Source organism: Gopherus evgoodei, chromosome 15, assembly GCF_007399415.2.
Source record: "Gopherus evgoodei ecotype Sinaloan lineage chromosome 15, rGopEvg1_v1.p, whole genome shotgun sequence".
NCBI classification, from domain to species: domain Eukaryota; kingdom Metazoa; phylum Chordata; order Testudines; family Testudinidae; genus Gopherus; species Gopherus evgoodei.
The window spans coordinates 7511674-7530227 of record NC_044336.1 but is presented as its reverse complement, the minus strand read 5'-3'; the positions used below and the strand labels follow the sequence as shown (position 1 = coordinate 7530227).

At 49.6% G+C, this 18554-nt stretch overlaps 1 protein-coding gene across 6 annotated transcripts in view; it reads left to right on the top strand.

The window, feature by feature from the left end:
* Positions 1 to 18554, top strand: part of ARHGAP44 (Rho GTPase activating protein 44) — a 173752-nt gene that overhangs the window by 35476 nt on the left and 119722 nt on the right. The gene's annotated exons all lie outside the window — the stretch shown is intronic.

Below are 18554 nucleotides of genomic sequence, written 5' to 3'. Positions count from 1 at the left end.
GGCATTGTTTGCTTGTGGGGAACACATGTACTGTATATGTAATGCAGGTGTGGATGCTAATGCAAGTGTAGAGATCTATTCTGGATGTGTGCATGTGAAAGTATTCAGCTGTGTTGGTTATTGTGGAAAAGACCGGGGGAGGGGGGAGGTGTGTGTGTGAGGAGAACCAGTTTTGCATGTAACTGTGAGCACTGCGTGTTCTGGGGTCTCTCCTCTCTGGGTGTGGGGGGGTTTGGATGAATCCCAGGGCCTGAGCCCAGTCCCCACATGGGTTCTGCACTGCACAGTGGGATGGTCCCAGAGAGCATCGATATGACAGGAGGGAGAGGTAGTCTCTTGAGGATTCCGTCCCGTAGAGGACTTGGATGCTTTGGACAGAGACCTGCAGTTTGTCTCTTTGTTCTGTAGAGTCAGTGCAGAGCAGAGCAGCCGGGGTGCGGTGCCCTGCGTTGCGAGGCAAGTGGGATGCTGTGATTTGTACCAGCAGGAGCTTTAACTGGGTGGGTGGCTTCGTGTCTTGCTGGAAGGAATTGCAGATGTTGTGAAGGTGGAGAAATGCGGGGATTGCTATAGCCAAGTCTCAGCCCAATAGGGTAGGACAGCCTTCCACTGGCCACAGGTGGAATGAGGAGGTTTTTTGCAGCCCTGGCCTCTACAGGAGGTCTCCTAAGGCCTCAGACCCATTTAACAATCTCAAGGCAGCTGTTCTCATGGTTGGGGAGAGGGAGCTGTTTTAATTCACGTCTCCTCTGGCTTGCTTGGGTTTGGCTTCAGCCACCTGCCTGTTTAGTCTAAGCCTGGTGCGAGCCGAGAGTTGGAGCTGTGTACATGTGAGGGCAAGCAGGTGTTGTCCAGGCCGGGCTGTCAAGTCCGCCTGTGTTGTCTTGCCAGCACAGCCGCTCTGTGTAGCCTGGAGGTTCCCACGCTGTGGTCTGTGGAGAGCGGGACGGTCACGTGGTGCTGGCTGCTCGCCTTTTTTGCCGCTGAGAGAGAGCAGGTGGGAGTGGGGGACGGGATAAAGAGCAAAGGCAGAGAATGTGAGTGACACTCTCAAAAAGGCAGAAACACGTAGCCTATTAAAGATGGCTAAAACTGCCTCAGTAGTAGGGCTGGTCTGACAACAAGAATTGTGTCACTTTGGAGGTTTCAAAATGTTGGTGAATAAATGAGATTGTGAGAGAGAGAGTGATCCGTCCTCCCCAGAAAAGCCATGAAGCCTCTGGAGTTACCTGTGCTAGGGTCCAACTGGGAATCTGAGTCTTTTAATCCTACACTCTCCTTGTACGGCAAATCCTGGAGAGATCAGCATCTTCCTGACCCATCCTGGGAACAGCAGAGAATGACTGGTCAAATGTGACTTGGATTTAGAATATTTATTTCAGTTTGCTGTTCAAAAACGTGCATGTGCAGGACATGACAGAAGGTAGAAACTCAGCTAGAGTTTTCAGGCCTGATTGTCAGTTACGCTAACACCCCTTACATAAGAACATAAGAATGGCCACACTGAGTCGACCCAAAGGTCCATCTAGCCCAGTATCCTGTCTTCTGACAGTGGCCAAAGCCAAGTGCCCCAGAGGGAATGAACAGGTAATCATCAAATGATCCATCCCCTGTTGTCCATTCCTAGCTTCTGGCAGACAGAGGCTAGGAACATCATCCCTGTCCAACTTGGCTAATAGCCATTGATGGACCTGTCCTCCATGAACTTATCTAGTACCTTTGTTTTAACCCTATTATAGTCTTGGCCTTCACGACATCCTCTGGCAAGGAATTCCAGAGGTTGACTGTGTGTTGTGTGAAAAAATACTTGCTTTTGCTTGTTTTAACCTGCTGCCTATTAATTACATTTGGTGACCCTTAGTTCTTGTGTTATGAGAAGGAGTAAATAACACTTCCTTCTTTACTTTCTCCACACTAGTCATGATTTTTTACACCTCTGTCATATCCCCCCTTAGTTATCTCTTTTCCGGACTGAAAAGTCCCGGTCTTATTAATCTTCTCATATGGCAGTCGTTCCATACCCCTAATCATTTTTGTTACCCTTTTCTGAATCTTTTCCAATTCCAATATATCTTTTTTGAGATGGGGCGACGACATCTGCATGCAGTATTCAAGGTGTGGGTGTACCATGGATTTATATAGAAGCAATATGATATTTTCTGTCTTATCTATCCCTTTCTTAATGATTCCCAACATTCTGTTCACTTTTTTGACTGCCGCTGCACATTGAGTGGATGTTTTCAGAGAACCATCCACAATGACTCCACGATCTCTTTCTAATTTAGACCCCATCATTTTATATGTATAGTTGGGTTTATGTTTTCCAATGTGAATTACTTTACATTTATCAACATGGAATTTCATCTGCCATTTTGTTGCCCAGTCACCCAGTTCTGAGAGATCCTTTTGTAGCTCTTTGCACTCTTTCTGGGACTTAACTATCTTGAGTAGTTTTGTATCATCTGCAAGTTTTGCCACCTCACCATTTACCCCTTTTTCCAGATCATTTATCAATATGTTAAATAGGTCTTGGCCCAGTACAGACCCCTGGGGGACATCACTATTTACCTCTCTCCATTCTGAAAACTGACCATTTATTCCTACCCTTTGTTTCCTATCTTTTAACCAGTTACCAATCCACAAAAAGACCTTCCCTCGTATCCCATGACAGCTTATTTTGCTTAAGAGCCTTTGGTGAGGGAACTAGTCAAAGGCTTTCTGAAAATCTAAGTACACTGTATCCACTGGGTCCCCCTTGCCCACATGCTTGTTGATCCCCTCAAAGAATTCTAGTAGATTGGTGAGGCATGATTTCCCTTCACAAAAAACACGTTGAGTATTCCCCAGCAAATTATGTTCATCTATGTGTCTGACAATTTTGTTCTTTACTAGAGTTTCAACCAGTTTGCCTGGTACTGAAGTCAGGCTTACTGGCATGTAATTGCTGGGGTCACCTCTGGAGCCCTTTTTAAAAATTGGCATCACATTAGCTATCCTCCAGTCATTTGGTACAGAAGCTGATTTAAGTGATAGGTTACAGACTACAGTTAGTAGTCCTGCAGTTTCACATTTGAGTTTCTTCAGAACTCGGGTGAATACCACCTGGTCCTGGTGACTTATTACAGTTTAGTTTATCAATTTGTTCCAAAACCACCTCTAACGATACCTCAATCTGGGACCGTTCCTCAGATTTGTCACCTAAAAAAAAAAAAAGGCTCAGGTTTGGGAATCTCTCTCACATCCTCAAGCCTGAAGACCAATGCAAAGAATTCATTTAGTTTCTCCGCAATGGCCTTATCTCCCTGGAGTGCTCCTTTAGCACCTCGGTTGTCCAGTGGCCCCACTGGTTGTTTAGCAGGCTTCATGCTTCTGTTGTACTTAAAACATTTTTGCTATTACTTTTTGAGTCTTTGGCTAACTGTTCTTCAAATTTTTTGGGGGCCTGCCTAATTATGTTTTTACACTTTGTTTGCCAGAGTTTATGGTCCTTTCTATTTTCCTCACTAGGATTTAATTTCCACTTTTTAAAGGATGCCTCTTTGCCTCTCACTGTTTCTCTTACTTTGCTGTTTAGCCAGGGTGGCTGTTTTTTGGTTATCTTACTATGTTTTTAAATTTGGGGTATGCATTTAAGTTGAGCCTCTATTATGGTGGCTTAGAAGTTTCCATGCAGCTTGGTGCTGTACCTTTAATTTCTGTACCTTGGTGCTGTACCTTTTTTGGTGCTGTACCTTTTAATTTCTGTTTAAGTAGCTTCCTCATTTTTGTGGCTGTGAAAGGGGCCATAAAGTGGCTGTAAATGACATTCACACTCATTCTGAAGCCCGTTGATGCTGCTCAGGTGGTGCAAAGGAGCATCAGGGGATCTGGGAGTTTGGCCCGTAGAGCAGAGATTTAGGCCATGTCTACCCTAAGAGTGCTTTATCGGTATGGGAATACCAGGACACTATACTGGCAAAATGCTCCTGGTATGGATGCAGCTGTTGTATGCTATGCTAAATTGTCTCCCCCCCACACACACACAAAACAAGCAATACCACCAGGTGCTGTTTTCCCAGCATCTGTGTCTGCACTAGCGGCTTTGCTGGGCTAGCGATGTTGTGCACTCTTGACCAACAGCAGAAGTCTGTAGCATAGATACGTCGTCTTGAGCAGGGCTTAGGAATCCAGACTGTGTCTTTCCCCCACTAGGAAACAAATACGGGCTGTTCTGTATGTAGTTGTTGTTGTACCAGTAGAACTGTCAGGTCAAGGTGTGATTTTCTACCAGGATGGTTATACCAATACAACCCCTAGTGTGTAAAAATACCTCGTATTGGTATAGTTCATTCCCCTTGGGAATTGCTGTACCAGTATAAGCCTCTTTATAGTACTTATAACTGCATCTACACTAGTGGAGTTGCATGTTTGTGGACAAGGCCTCACTCTATTATGCCATAAAAAATGATGGTGCAGAGATTGTCTCTGTGCTAATGTATCCAGAATTCAGTGCATGACCAATACACAGCTCTCCTTGCTATCTCCTGATCTATGTTACTGATCCCCCCTACGGGACAAATTCTCCATCACAAGGGAAAGCATGTGGTTTCTCCCTTAATGCGTGGCACTAAAATGTTGAGTCCCCAGCCATGGGCTTCCATAGTGAAATGTTACAGGATGTGGCCTGGGAGCCTCTTCTGGGCATGCAGTCACGTAGCATGTTGTTTATTGTTTCCAGGGGAAGGAGTTTCTCTGTTGACTTCAGAGGGCTTTGGATCACAGCCCGACAGAGCTCGCTCATTTCAAGTGGAGAAGAATCAGCAGCTAAAGCAGACTGATCCTAAGGAGCAAATGTCTTGCTTCCGACTCATCCCTCATATCCTATAGAATGAATTTGACCACATCTCTTTGCGCAAATGTCCCTAAAGGCAATGAAGCAAATGTGACGGGCAGCCGACACTCTGGGGATTGAACTGGGGGTGTCTACATCTAAAAGCATGAACTGCTACAGCCGGAGCTAAACAGCCAGGACTCCCTGGGTGGGGCTGTGACAGATTCCTGTCTTCCGTGGATCGGGCACAGAGGGGAGACCAGTATCACACTCACCAGTAGGCTACACATACAGGGAAATCTAAGGTGGTGTCGGGGGTATTTTGAAGGGTGACGTCTGTCATGTCTGCTCTAGCCCAGTGCTTCTCAAAGTTGGGCCGCTGCTTGTTCAGGGAAAGCCCTTGGTGGGCCGGGCCAGTTTGTTTACCTGCCGCATCCACAAGTTCGGCCAATCGCAGCTCCCACTGGCCGCGGTTCGCCACTGCAGCCAATGGGGGCTGCAGGAAGCGGTGCAGGCCAAGGGATGTGCTGGCCGCCCTTTCCACAGCCCCCATTGACCTGGAGCAGCGAACCACGGCCAGTGGGAGCCACGATTGGCCGAACCTATGGACGCGGCACGTAAACAAACTGGCCCGGACCACCAGGGCCTTTCCCTGAACAACCGACAGACCAGTTTTGAGAAGCACTGCTCTAGCCAACCAAGAGGAAGCACAGTTCTGTGTTCAACTGCTTCCCAAGCTACTGGCTCCTGTGTAACTTTGGACTTATCCCTTAGTCTGGCCAACCTTCAATTCACGCCAATTTAAAATCAGGGGTAATGAATGCCTAAAAAGCCAGAGGCTTGCAGATAACTTGACCCTCTTTGGGCAAATAGCTCTGAAATATGGGTATCTTCATTTTCTTTTTCTGTTGTGGGTTTTTGTTTATGAATGTTTTCATTCCAGAGCTGCCTCACTATGTGCAGATTTAAGCAATTATCATCCTCAGTCCGCAGACACTTGTGTTCCAGGCAAACATTGGGGTGAGGAGGAGAGGAGGAAAGGAAAATTAATACACGGAATGAAAACCAAATGAGCTGGGGCTGCAGCACCAATTTGGTTGGCACCAGCTTCAGTGATAACTAATTCATTACTGCCAGAAGAAATCAGCAGCAATCAAGCAAATTAATATGATTTACAAATAAATACTACACACTCTCCCAGCATTCTATTGGCGCATTGACCGTGGTAGCTTGGTACGAAGTTGCCTGCTTCTGAAGAATGTTTCCCCTTGCCAGGATGAAAACGGAGCTCTTATGCAGTTGTGTCAGATTGCAAGAGAATGTTTGCTTTGTTAGCAACCGGGGCTCGAAAATGTTACCTGACATAGATTTATAGCTTTTAAGGCCAGAGGGGACCAATGTGATTCTCTAGCCTGACCTCCTGCATAACACAGTTCAGAGATTTTATCTCGGTTATTCTCGCCTCCAGCACAACTTGTGGCTGAACTTGGGCATCTCTTTTAGAAAGGTCTAGATTTAGAGATGTCGAGTGATGGGGAATCAAGCACATGCCTTGATCAGCTGTTCTGATAGTTCATTACCGGTAGTCGGCCAGGGATCTGGTCTGCTAGCCTGGAGGGAGACTTGCCTGGGCTGTCCTGCAGCCTACCATATAAAGTGTTTGTAGCCTTAGGCCATGGCTACACTAGAGAGTTGCAGCGCTGGTGAGGGGGTTACAGCGCTGCAACTTAGGATGTGGCCACACTTGCAAAGCACGGCCAGCGCTGCAACTCCCTGGTTGCAGCGCTGGCTGTACACCTGGTCGAGCCTCGGGTATAGGGATTCCAGTGCTGGTGATCCAGCGCTGGTCAGCAAGTGTGGACGCCCACCAGCGCTTTTATTGACCTCCGGGGTATAAGGAGGTATCCCAGCATACCTTAGAAGCCTCTCTGGTAATCATGCACACTCCACTGCCCTGGGCTCAGCTGACCCCACCTTTAAATGCCCCGGGAATTTTAAAAATCCCCTTCCTGTTTGCTCAGCCAGGTGTGGAGTGCAATCAATCATTCAATCAATCAGCGACCATGCCTCCACGCCCCAGACGAGCCCCAGCATGGAACAGTTCCGAGCTGCAGGACCTCATCAGTGTTTGGGGTGAGGAAGCTGTGCAAGCACAGCTGCGCTCCAGCTGGAGAAATTGATACCTATGGGCAGATATCACAGTCCTTGCTGAGAAGGGGCCATGAACGGGACACGTTGCAGTGCAGGGTCAAAATAAAAGAGCTGAGGAGTGGAAATCGCCGCTCAGGAGCTGCCCCCACAACCTGCCGTTTTTACAAGGAGCTGGATGCCATACTTGGGTGTGACCCCACTGCCAATCCGAGGAGCACGATGGAGAGTTCAGAGCAGGGAGAAGTGGGGGAGGGTGTAGAGGAAGCCGAGAGTGAGGCTACTGGGGTGGAAGGAGACACCCCAGAGTCCCAGGAGGCATGCAGCCAGGAGCTCTTCTCAAGCCAGGAGGCGGCTAGCCAGTCGCAGCAGCTGGAAATTGCTGGTGAGGAAGACGCTGCGGAGCGTGCTCGGGGTAAGCAGATTTTTATGTTTTGGGAGAGGACGGTTGGGGTTATGGCTGCCTGCATGCATACCTAAACGTGGAATAGCCCACTGATTTGCTCTATCACGTCTCTGTAATCTGCCTCGGTAATCTCTTGAAAAGTTGCAGCCAGAGCGTGGGCAATATGCTTTCGCAAGTTTATAGGGAGAGCCACCGTGGTCCTTGTCCTGGTCAGGCTAACTCGTCCGATCCACTGTGCAGCGAGGGGTGGGGGGACCATGGCTGCACACAGGCAAGCTGCATAGGGGCCAGGGCGGGATCCACATTGCTGTAGAAGATCCTCCCTCTCTTCCCAGGTAACACGCAGCAGTGATATATCTGGCAGTAGGAAACCCTGTTGAGAATTTAGGGACACTTGAGTGCAGGGCGCCAGGTTCGCGGTCCCCCCCCAGCCCCGCGGTGCGTTCCGGTCTCCCCACCCCCTTCCAGCACGTAGCTAGCCCCCCGGTGCGCTCCGGTCTCCGCCCCCCCTTTCCAGCAGGCAGCCAGCCCCGCGGTGCGCTCCGATCTCCACCTCCCCTTTCCAGCAGGCAGCCAGCCCCGCGGTGCGCTCCGGTCCCCCCCCCCTTTCCAGCAGGCAGCCAGCCCCGCGGTGCGTTCCCCCCCACCACCAGCAGGCCGGCATTTACGCGGACCGCCCCCCCCGCCAGCAGCTCGCCACCTTCCTGTTCACTACTGTCCCCTGTGCAGGACACCAGCTACCTCCTGTACCCAGTGCAGATAAACCCCAGTGACCCATCGGTCAATTCCCCCTCCCAGGTGCACTCAAGGCAGAAACCCTCACCTCATTGCTCGCCATGACTTAGCTTCCCTGGCCTCTCTGTGTTATGTTAGGTATGTGGGAAGGATGCTACAAAAAGTCTAAAAACTCCTTCACTGTGTGATAATAAACAATGTAGCCTCTGTGTATTACATGTTTCTATCTATGTTTTTTTTAGTGACCTTGACTAATGCAGCCGGATCACCGGCCTCACGTTGCTTGCAGAACTTGAGAAAAAATCCGCGAAAATCAAAAGAAGAATTGATCAAAGCAGTTATGATTCACTACAACAGAGAAAGTAGGAAAACGCAGGAATGGAGAGAGAAAATGTATGAGTGGAGGCAAACAGAAAGCAGGAGAAAGGAATTGGCTACCAAAAAAACCTCAAAGCAGATGATAAGCCTCCTGGCTCGCCAAACTGACTCTTTCGAGTCTCTCGTAGCCATGCAGGCAGATCTGTACCGTGGTAACCCACACCCCTCCCAAAGCTCTCTTTCTTGTTCCCCAGTATTTGCACAAAACACCTTTTTCCAGCATCCAGTTTCTTATTACCCCCAGCTGCCCCCAACACCCGTACGATCACCTACCAGCCCTGATAACTACAATTCTTACCTTGTGCACTCCACCCTCATTACTTTGCAGCATAGTAATCCTGAAGTAGAGCAGACATTGAACAGTAATCCAAACAGGACATATTCAAACCTCTGAATGTACAGTCCACCATCCTAACCCCCCTGGCCTTTTATGTACTGTACTTTGAATAAAGGATTTTATGGCTTTTACAATACGTTTTATTATTGCAGGAAGTGGTAAATATTGTACCCCAAGGTAGAAAGGAGCACAGCAAAGGCACCAAACATTACTGTTGGCTCTCAGCATCAAATTGCTCCCTTAAGGCATCCTTAATCCTTGAAGCCCTTTCCTGGGCCTCTCTAGTAGCCCTGCTCTCTGGCTGTGCAAATTCATCCTCTAGGCGTCGAACCTCGGAGGTCCATTCCTCACTGAATCTTTCACCCTTCCCTTCACAAATATTATGGAGGGTACAGCACGCGGATATAATAGCGGAGATGCTGCTTTCCCCCAAATCTAGCTTCCCATAAAGACACCTCCAGCGTCCTTTCAAACAGCCAAAAGCACACTCCACAGTCATTCTGCACTGGCTCAGCCTGTAGTTGAACCGGTCCTTGCTCCTGTCAAGCTTCCCTGTATACGGTTTCATGAGCCATGGCATTAAGGGGTAAGCGGGGTCTCCAAGGATCACAGTGGGCATTTCGACGTCCTCTACTGTGATCTTGCGGTCTGGGAAAAAAGTCCCGGCCCTCAGCCTCCTGAACAGGGCACTGTTCCGAAAGATGCGTGCATCGTGCACCTTTCCAGGCCATCCTGAGTAAATGTCAGCGAAACGCCCACGGTGATCCACAAGCGCTTGCAGAACCACGGAGAAATACCCCTTGCGATTAACGTACCCTGATGCCAGGTGGGGTGGGGACAGAATAGGAATATGCGTCCCATCTGTTGCCCCTCCACAGTTAGGGAAACCCATTTGTGCAAAGCCATTCACAATGTCCTGCACGTTCCCCAGAGTCACAGTTCTTCTTAGCAGGGTGCGATTAATGGCTGTGCAAACTTGCATCAGCACCATTCCAACGGTGGACTTTCCCACTCCAAACTGGTTCGCCACCGATCGGTAGCTGTCTGGAGTTGCCAGCTTCCAGATTGCAATAGCCACCCGCTTCTCCACTGGCAGGGCAGCTCTCAATCTCGTGTCCCTGCGCCGCAGGGTAGGGGCGAGCTCAGCACACAGTCCCATGAAAGTGGCTTTTCTCATCTGAAAGTGCAGGACGATGTGATCCCACCACTGAGTGCTGGTTTTCCGAGCCCAAAGGCGCCGTTCCACGGTGCTGAGCACGTCTGTTACTGCCACAAGCAACTGAGTGTCTTGAGCATCAGGCGTTTCAATATCATTGTCTGACTCCTCACTGTCACTTTGCAGCTGAAGGAATAGCTCCACTGCCATGCGTGATGTGCTGGCAACATTCATCAGCAAGGTCCTCAGCAGCTCAGGCTCCATTTGTAACAGAAATCTCAGAAATCACGCTGCAGACTCACAATGCCGCCAAACTGCTCGGAATGTGCAGCAAAGCACCACGTGGCGTTGGAACAGGAAGCGGAAAGACCCGCACACTTCCTTCCCCTTCCCACAAGCCACAGTGCCAAAATGGGACGAGGTGCTGTGTGGGATAGCTGCCCACAATGCACCACTCCCAACAGCGCTGCAAGTGCTGCAGATGTGGCCACACTGCAGCGCTGGTAGTTGTCAGTGTGGCCACACTGCAGCGCTGGCCCTACACAGCTGTACGAACACAGCTGTAGCTACCAGCGCTGCAAAACTGTAAGTGTAGACATGGCCTTAGATTGCTGAGCCACAGAGTCAACAATTGTGATTTGTGTAAAGAAAACAATGTGGTAGATGCTCTGGAGACGTGTCCCTGCCCCAAAGTGCTTGTGGTATAAAGCCTTGATTGTGCTGTGCAAGTACCTGTGACCACAAGGCAGTGTGGTACAGTGCCTGGGGCCCTGGACGCCTGTGACCATGTGGCAACATGGTGCAGTGCCTGGGGCCCTGGACGCCTGTGACCAGCGTGGTGCGGTGCCTGAGGCCCTGGATGCTTGTGACCTGCGAGGCAGCGTGGTGTGGTGCTGGGGCCCGGACGCCTGTGACCTGCGAGGTAGTGTGGTGCGGGTGCCTAAGTCACTGGATGCCTGTGTCCACGAGGCAGCGTTGTGCGGTGCCTGGGGCTCTGGACACCTGTGACCTGCGAGGCAGTGTGGTGCGGTGCTGGGGCCCTGGACACCTCTGACCTGTGAGGCAGTGTGGTGCGGAGCTGGGGCCCTGGACACCTGTGACCTACAAGGCAGCGTGGTGCAGTGCTTAAGTCACTGGATGCCTATGACCATGAGGCACAGTGGTGCAGTGCTGGAACCTCCCTCCTCTGATGGTTAGAAATGTTCCAGCCTACATTTATTCAAGGCCAGTTTATCCCCATTTGTTCTTGTGCCAGCCCTGGTCCCTAGCTTAACCAGCTCTTCTTCCTCCCTGGTGTTTACCCCCTGACGTGTCTGTATCTTAGCCCCATAGGCTCTCCATTGCCCTGATTATCCTCCTAGCTCTTCTCAGCACCTCTTCTTATTTCCCCTCCCTTATAGTAAGCTCTTCCGAGCAGGGCCTGTCCTTTGCTATGCTTACGTGCAGCCCCTAGCACAGCACGGCTCCAATCTCAGTGAGGTTCATCTAGGAGATTCCTGACCTAGTGCTTCCTACCAGGCACTACCCAATTGGAGTCAGAGGTAGTAGGCAGCACACCCATTAGTAGTTGTATGACAGGGTTAGATAGACAGCACAGAAATACGGGCTCCTGGTGCAGCCAGACATGGTGGGACTGGGCAGTGAAAGTGATCACGTCTCTGGCAGGTGTTTGGGTGCATTAGTTACTCCAGAGATAGATACTGGGCTGAAGGTTTTGCTCTCATCACCTCAGACCCTTTTCGGAGGGGAGGGCTGGGGCTCCATCGGCCTTCTGGGGGAAGAAGCCTTTGAGCAGTGCAGTGTGGTGTTATTAGGTGAATGGCACGTGCTCTGAACTGTGCTGCTGTTTGGAGAACTGATGATCGGCATCTCATGGGGTTAGACCAGCTCGGATTTGGAGCAGGGGCCAGATGGGGAGGGTTGAGTACCAGGTCACTGAGTCAGGAGGGAAATCCTGTTCTGGGGCACCACGTGGGCAGCAGGCCTGGTGCTGACATTAGGACAAGGAGACTTCCTGAAGCGTGGAGGGAAGAAGCTAGAGTAGAGAGACAGGTTGGAAGCAGGTGAGCAGGAATTTGAGGTTGAGATCAAAGAGGAAGGTGGGGGCCCAAGAGCAGATCTGAGTGGAGGCTGGCAGCGATCAGGGCTGCGGGATACTAGGCAGGGGATTTGATTGGCAGCCTTTTGGATGGATTGACTGGGGAGGGGGCAAGGTGGGTGCCGCATGGGGGTGAGGCGTGGTCGGAACATGGATGTGGGTTTGCTGAGTGGGATTGGGGGCAGCTGAAGAGGGCTTGGGGATGTTGGAGAGGAGAAGCTGTGTGGGCTGAGGCGAGGGAGGAAGCGAGGTGGTGAGCCGTAGAGGGAGGGGGATCCTGGCATGGCTGGCTGGCTGACAGCAGCAGGGAGCTATGCGCTCTCTTCTAGGCAGCTTGTTCAAGTGGCTGCAGCTACTGGAGAAAAGGGCTGAGCTGACAATGCCCTGGAGACCAGAACCAGCAAGGGGCAGTGCCGGCTCCTCGCGCTGAGCTTCCCTCAGCCCCCAGCCTTGGAGGTACCACTTGTGCGGGCGAGGCAGCCGATGGTTCCCCACCCGCCTTCATTCGCGCTTTCTCTGATGCTACCAACAAAGTTAAACCGCAGTTGATGAAACCTAAATACTGGATGGAGCCTGCACTGAGAGCCATGCGTGTGTGTGTGTTTAATGCCATTTCAAGTGTCGTCTCCTATGGCTAGTCCCTCTCCTGCCCCCTCTCTGGGAGGATGATTATTCCCATCCATCCTGAGCCAGCGGTAGGGACATCTTGTCTCTCTTGCTTAAGCTCACTGGGAAGCAGCCTGACATTCTGTCCTGCTCTGGGAAGCATCTTTTGCCCCCAGGCGCTGGAGCAGATCATGGCTCAGATATTTTAGGAGCAGTGCCTAACACGACACATCTCCCCCCCTCTCCCTGTGACAGCAGCAGGCTCGGATTGGCTGGGACACCGGGTTTACAGTCATAAACGTTGTGTTCTCGTTCCCAAGGCTCGCTCGGCCCCTCCTGTTCCCGGCGAGCTGGGATTCTCTCGCCTGCCCGAGCAACAACACAGGAGAAGAGTTTTGTTTCAGAAAATGCTGCTTGTTGTGTGTAGCCGTGGTTAGGCTGGTCATGGGAGTGCAGGTTCAATTCCAAATGGATGCTGTTGTGTCTTTGGTCTTGTCCCACTCACTGAGCAACCAGTTCGTCCGTGCTGCATATGGGCTAGGGTGACCAGATGTCCTGATTTTATAGGGGCAGTCCTGATATTTGGGGCTTTGTCTTATATAGATGCCTATTACCCCCCACTCTCATCCCGATTTTTCACACTTGCTGTCTGGTCACCCTAATATGGGGGGACCTGAATCACTCAGCTGGGTCAGACAGACCAAAGCCCATGTGCAGATCCCCAAGCCATGGTAACGGGACATGATGGAGTAATAATAAAGCGTGCCCGCCTCTGGGCACTGCATTCGTGGGAGCTGCAGCCCCGTCCAACCAGAACAGCAGAAGTACCTACATTTAAAACCATAATTCTTCAAACTCTCCAGCACCTCATTAGGCTAAAAATAATGCAATTAGAGAATGACCCTGTTCTTTAGCTCCCAGTGGCAGCCTTCTCGGGGCTCCCCGCTGATTAGAACAAATTCCAGTGCCCTAGAATCCGTTGTGAACAGAACAAGAGGCACTTGTTCATAGCATCTGGCTTAGCCCTCTTTCTTGCGTACTGCTGAGCCCTGCCAGCTATATAGTGATATCTCCCCTTCTCAAGCCCCTTTCATCTACGGCTCTCAAAGCTCTCCTCAGGCATGGGTTACTTGAGCTTCATAACACCCTCCTGTGAGCTAAGTGTACGAGGGAAACTGACGCACAGACGGTTGAGTATCCTGGTCTTGCAGTGATGCTGAGCCCCTGCAGCTCCTGTCGACTTTCCTGGAGATGTTTTTGCTCAGCATCTTAGAAAATCAGGATGAATCTGTAGCCAAACCAGGGGTAGAACCCAGGAGTCCTGATGCCCCAGTACCTTTTGCTAGAACCACTAGTCATGCTGGTCCTTCATGTAGAGATGAGCTGTGTAAAGCAGGTGTTCGAGGTAACCTGAACACAGTGCAGTTTGGTTTCACCAAGTTCAGGGGCTAGAATTCCATGTGAAATTCTGAGTCCAGACCCTTTGAAGTGCGTGGTGGCCTCTGAGAAGCAATGCCATAGAGATGCCATGTGGAGCCATCGGGCTGCCAGCAGACAGGGAGCAGAGACCCCTCATACTACAGGGGAGAGAGTTTCCCTATAAAGTCTCCTTTCGAGTCCACCCATCTGCTCCTCCTGGACGCCTGTACCTTAGAACTAACCAGAAGGCTGAGTGGATTCAGAGTTTGAGTTCTGGCATGCCAGTGGGGGTAGGGATGGCTGCAGAAGACTCTGTTCCCTGGAGCATGAGTTGGTGACAGGGACTCCTTCCTTTGCTCTTCAGTGATCTCTACTGGCCAGCCAGTTGCATTGACTGATCCAGAGGGAGACACATGTTGCCCTCCTTGACTAAAATAAGAAGGTCACCGAGATGCAAGGTTTGAGGGATGTTGTTTGGAGGATGGAAACAAGGGAGATCCTGATAGGCCATCCCCCTGGGAAAGAAATCCTGTGCCCAAGCACTCTGCCTCTTGTAAGTAAGCAATGACTTCTAAGCTCAGTTAGATTCCTCTACTATAACTTCATCCTCCATTACTTCAGACAAGTGTGCGGGAGAACTGACATGTTCTGAGCTCTTCCCCGCTCTCTCGTGGCTCCCAGGAGAGTGCTGCACCATGAAGGAGTTTGCCCAGGGACGGTGACTCCCTTGCCGAATCACCAGGTGTGACACCTGATAGACATCTTTCTGAGCTGCATACGAAACTAGGTAAAGAAGGGTTGAGTGGGCTTGAATGAACAATCCTGAGGAGATGAATCATTGAAAGGATCCAGGAAACACCAAGTGAAATGGGTTTTGCTATAAAAGATGAACACATCAGAAAATGGATGTCATTTACCTGCAGTCCATCTTGGTAGCTGGAAGCAATCCCTGTCAGTGGCCTCATCGGTCAGACCCACAGCCCGGATTGCTGCTCACTCCCTGGGAGGGACTGGTCAGCCTTTAAGCTGCTGTTGAGCCCACTCACCAGGTGGGCCTGAGACTTTCCCGCCCAGCAGAGGTTCCCCCCAGATAGCCGAACTGGCTTTTGTTTTCCCTTCTGGAAAAACCCTTTGGAGTGTGCATTGGGGGTGAGTTTCCTTGGCAGCTGACATGACACTAACCATCACATTCTCTGGCTTGTGACTATTGAACATCTTACCTGCACCTTACTCTCTCTGATATACCGACCCTGCGAATGCCTCCTGCTCCTTCATGATAAACCCCAGCTGCCCCTCGCTGCACTGTGTATCCTTCTCCAAGGCAGGGCTGCCGTCTTGGCCTCTGACTCTAGGATCAACACCAGTTTCCTTTCCTTTCTGTCCTCCTCTCTTTCCCCATGCAACTTCAACTCCCCATAGGTGGATGGCGAGTTAATTCTGAGCATGTGCAACAGGAACCCCCCAGCAGTTAAAAAGACCTGTCACTATAACAGGCTGGGAGCAGAGGTGATTTTATGCCTGTTACTTTCTGAGCCCCTCCCCACCTGTGTCTCTTTCTCCCTCCTCCCTGGCACTGGATCATTCTGGCCTTTTCCATCTTATTTCCATCTCTCCCCATCTGCCCTTGGCAGACAGAACCTTGTAAATTTTCACCAGTTCCCAGTGCTGAATGTCACACCAATAAATCAGCATGTCTTGGGGATGACTTCAAGCAGTGCTGCCTGTTAGCTGCAGATGTGAAGCAAGAGGTTAGTTAGCAGGTCATTGGGTACCTAAGAACTGTGGAGATGGTAAAGGTACGACTAACGACCGGACGGTTTTGCTTCCTAAAGCAAAGTAGCAGCTTTTTACCCTGCGAAGGGCCAGATTCTGCAAGGATCTGTTGGCGTCAGTGGGGTTAGAGTGCTCAGTTCCTTTCCAATCAGACTGGGGAGGAAGTAATGGGCGAATGGAGCAGAGAACAGTTGATATCAAATCTGTCAAAGAAAATTAAGTGAATTTTGATTGACCGGCCTGGAGCCCAGCACCTTGTTTATTTGTTGCACACAAAGCAACTACTTTAAAAGGACAGGAAATAAAGCACTCGAAGATTAAGAAATGTCAGAATTGAGTGTCTGTGCATCCTTAATTCGTCCCCCCTGTGCATGTGCATTATGTTAGTCTTTAATTACATAACCACGTAGTGTTTTTTCCACATGAGAGAGGGAGTTGACTGATAAAGTCCCTGCAGGGGAAGTAAAATGATCCTGGATTTTCCCTTTTCAGAAACATCTGACTCTGAGGAGCCTGAAAAGCAGACCCCGCAGCATAAGGTTCAAAGTCAGGATCTGGTAGAGGCTTTGGTATATCTTCCTCCATCTGTGCACTAGCTGTGGCCCTGTCCTCACAGGGTTAAAGGCTGCTGTATTTTGGAATGGCGTTGTCACTGGGTAACTGGCTCCTACACGGCAGTATCACTTCAGAACACCGAGCCTTTAGCACAGAGCTTCAGAGCAGTGGATGACTTGCTGTTTGGTAATGCTGCTACATTTTAGACCCTGCAAATGTGGAGTGTAGGTGACAACACAGAACCTTAATCCAGCAGGCCAGTCTTGCCAGCAGTATAACATGTTTATAAAACTTATGCTGAATGCACTTTTCCTATTATTCAGTGTCCGATTAATAGAATATATATTTTTAATCACATCTTTTAAGAGCGGACACCTTTGGACACGCTGTCATCCCAGAAATGATCAGTAGAGCTTCCTGGTTGCTTTGGAAAGCTTTCATTTCTAATTTAACACATTGGAGGTGGGGATTTAACAATTAAGAGCAGTAACTTCCTTGGTGCAAAGTATTTCCTTATGATTGATGGTTGGCCTGAGTCCCTTGGTTACCTCCCAGCCCGTCGACTCCATGCGGCTTGTGAATATTCCCCAGGAAATGTTCTGCACTGTATGTTTTGAGTTAGAAGGACATAGCCAGCTAGATTTAGATGATAGATGCGCACACGCACTCACAGGGCAGTTAGGTTTACACAAGTAACCTAGACAGGAATGTTTTCCTGACTTTTTTTTTTTAGTTTTATTATTTTCAAAAAAGCTAATTATAACTTTTTTTTTTTTAAACATCCTGCACTGCAGTGGTTGGAGCCCTCCTTCAACAGTCCTGTGCTTCTGTGACAAAGCAGAAAGTGAAACTGTCTAGAAACAAAAGGGAAACTGACCAGTTTTGTTTTTGTGACTAAAATACAAAAAGTAAACAAACACATGACTAGCATTGGTTATTATTAATTTATTTCTTCTTCCTTGTTTCCACAGAAAGCCTCATTCATGTGCATGCTGTAAATAGTGATGTAAAGTAGGAGCTGAATATTACATTCCTTTATTCAGGCAAACTCTGGCTGAGTAAAAAACAGAGGACAGACTTCAGAATTTGGCCCTAGATTTCGCAGAGTGACTCGCAGGCACAGCTGGGGGTACCGCATAGCAGTTTTCACATTTGGTTTAAATCAGGTTCTCTGGATTGAGTTTTATTCTTATTTTAATCATCAGCCATATATAAATGAGGAGCATGTGGGGAACAACTCTGCAACAAATGAATGGTCTGACCTTTCCCAGTGGGCAAAAGATGCTGGATTCTGGCTGCAAGGATTTTCCCAGCTGATGGGGAAGGATCATCCCAGACAACTGAACAGCAAGAAGGGAGGGGAATATCCTGTATTTATTGTTAGAGCATTATCACACTTCCAGGGTCAGGAGGGTCCCAGAACCTAGGCCAAAGGGTCATGGGACACTACGCTGAGTCAGGTGGGAGGGTTGTTTTCTTAGTTATTACCTAGGGTTTAATGAGAGATTTGAAGGGATGCCAGGATCTCCGTCTAAGGCTACCGCTTGCCCAGTGTTTGTTGGGAGCCTTTTCTTAGCATGGTAATGATGGGAAAAGACCTGTTAGAGTTGGTTCCCAAGCCAGGGCAGGATATGGTCTCCAAACAAGGGAAAGGTGTAGCCTCCCAATAGCAGATATGTTGAATTCAACTGATGTTGCTCTTAGTTGAAATGCAGCCGAACATTCTTAAGTAGAACAGTAATAACGACAGACTTTTATGTAGCACTTTTTCCCTCAAAAAGCTCTGCAGCAGTGAAAACACAGCTCTAGAATTGCTTTATCCGCCAGTGAAATGCAACTACCTCTGGGGTGGAACGTGGCAGCTGTTTACTAGTACAGGAATGTTGCATGACCATTTTGGACAAGAAATGAAGAAAGGTGTTGGATACCCCTGAGCTTTCAGGGGCAGTTTAGGCTGGCAGCATGTACCTGGAGTTGGAATTTGGGCCAAGTCGCCAGAGCTGACCCCTACTCTTGTAACCAATGCCATAGGATTTGTAATGATTAGGATTGGCCAAGACCTTGGGTTTGAAGTCATGTCTGAAAGATGGCTCCTCCAGCAGTGCAGCGCCCTCCTATGGCCGTGGTGGGTGT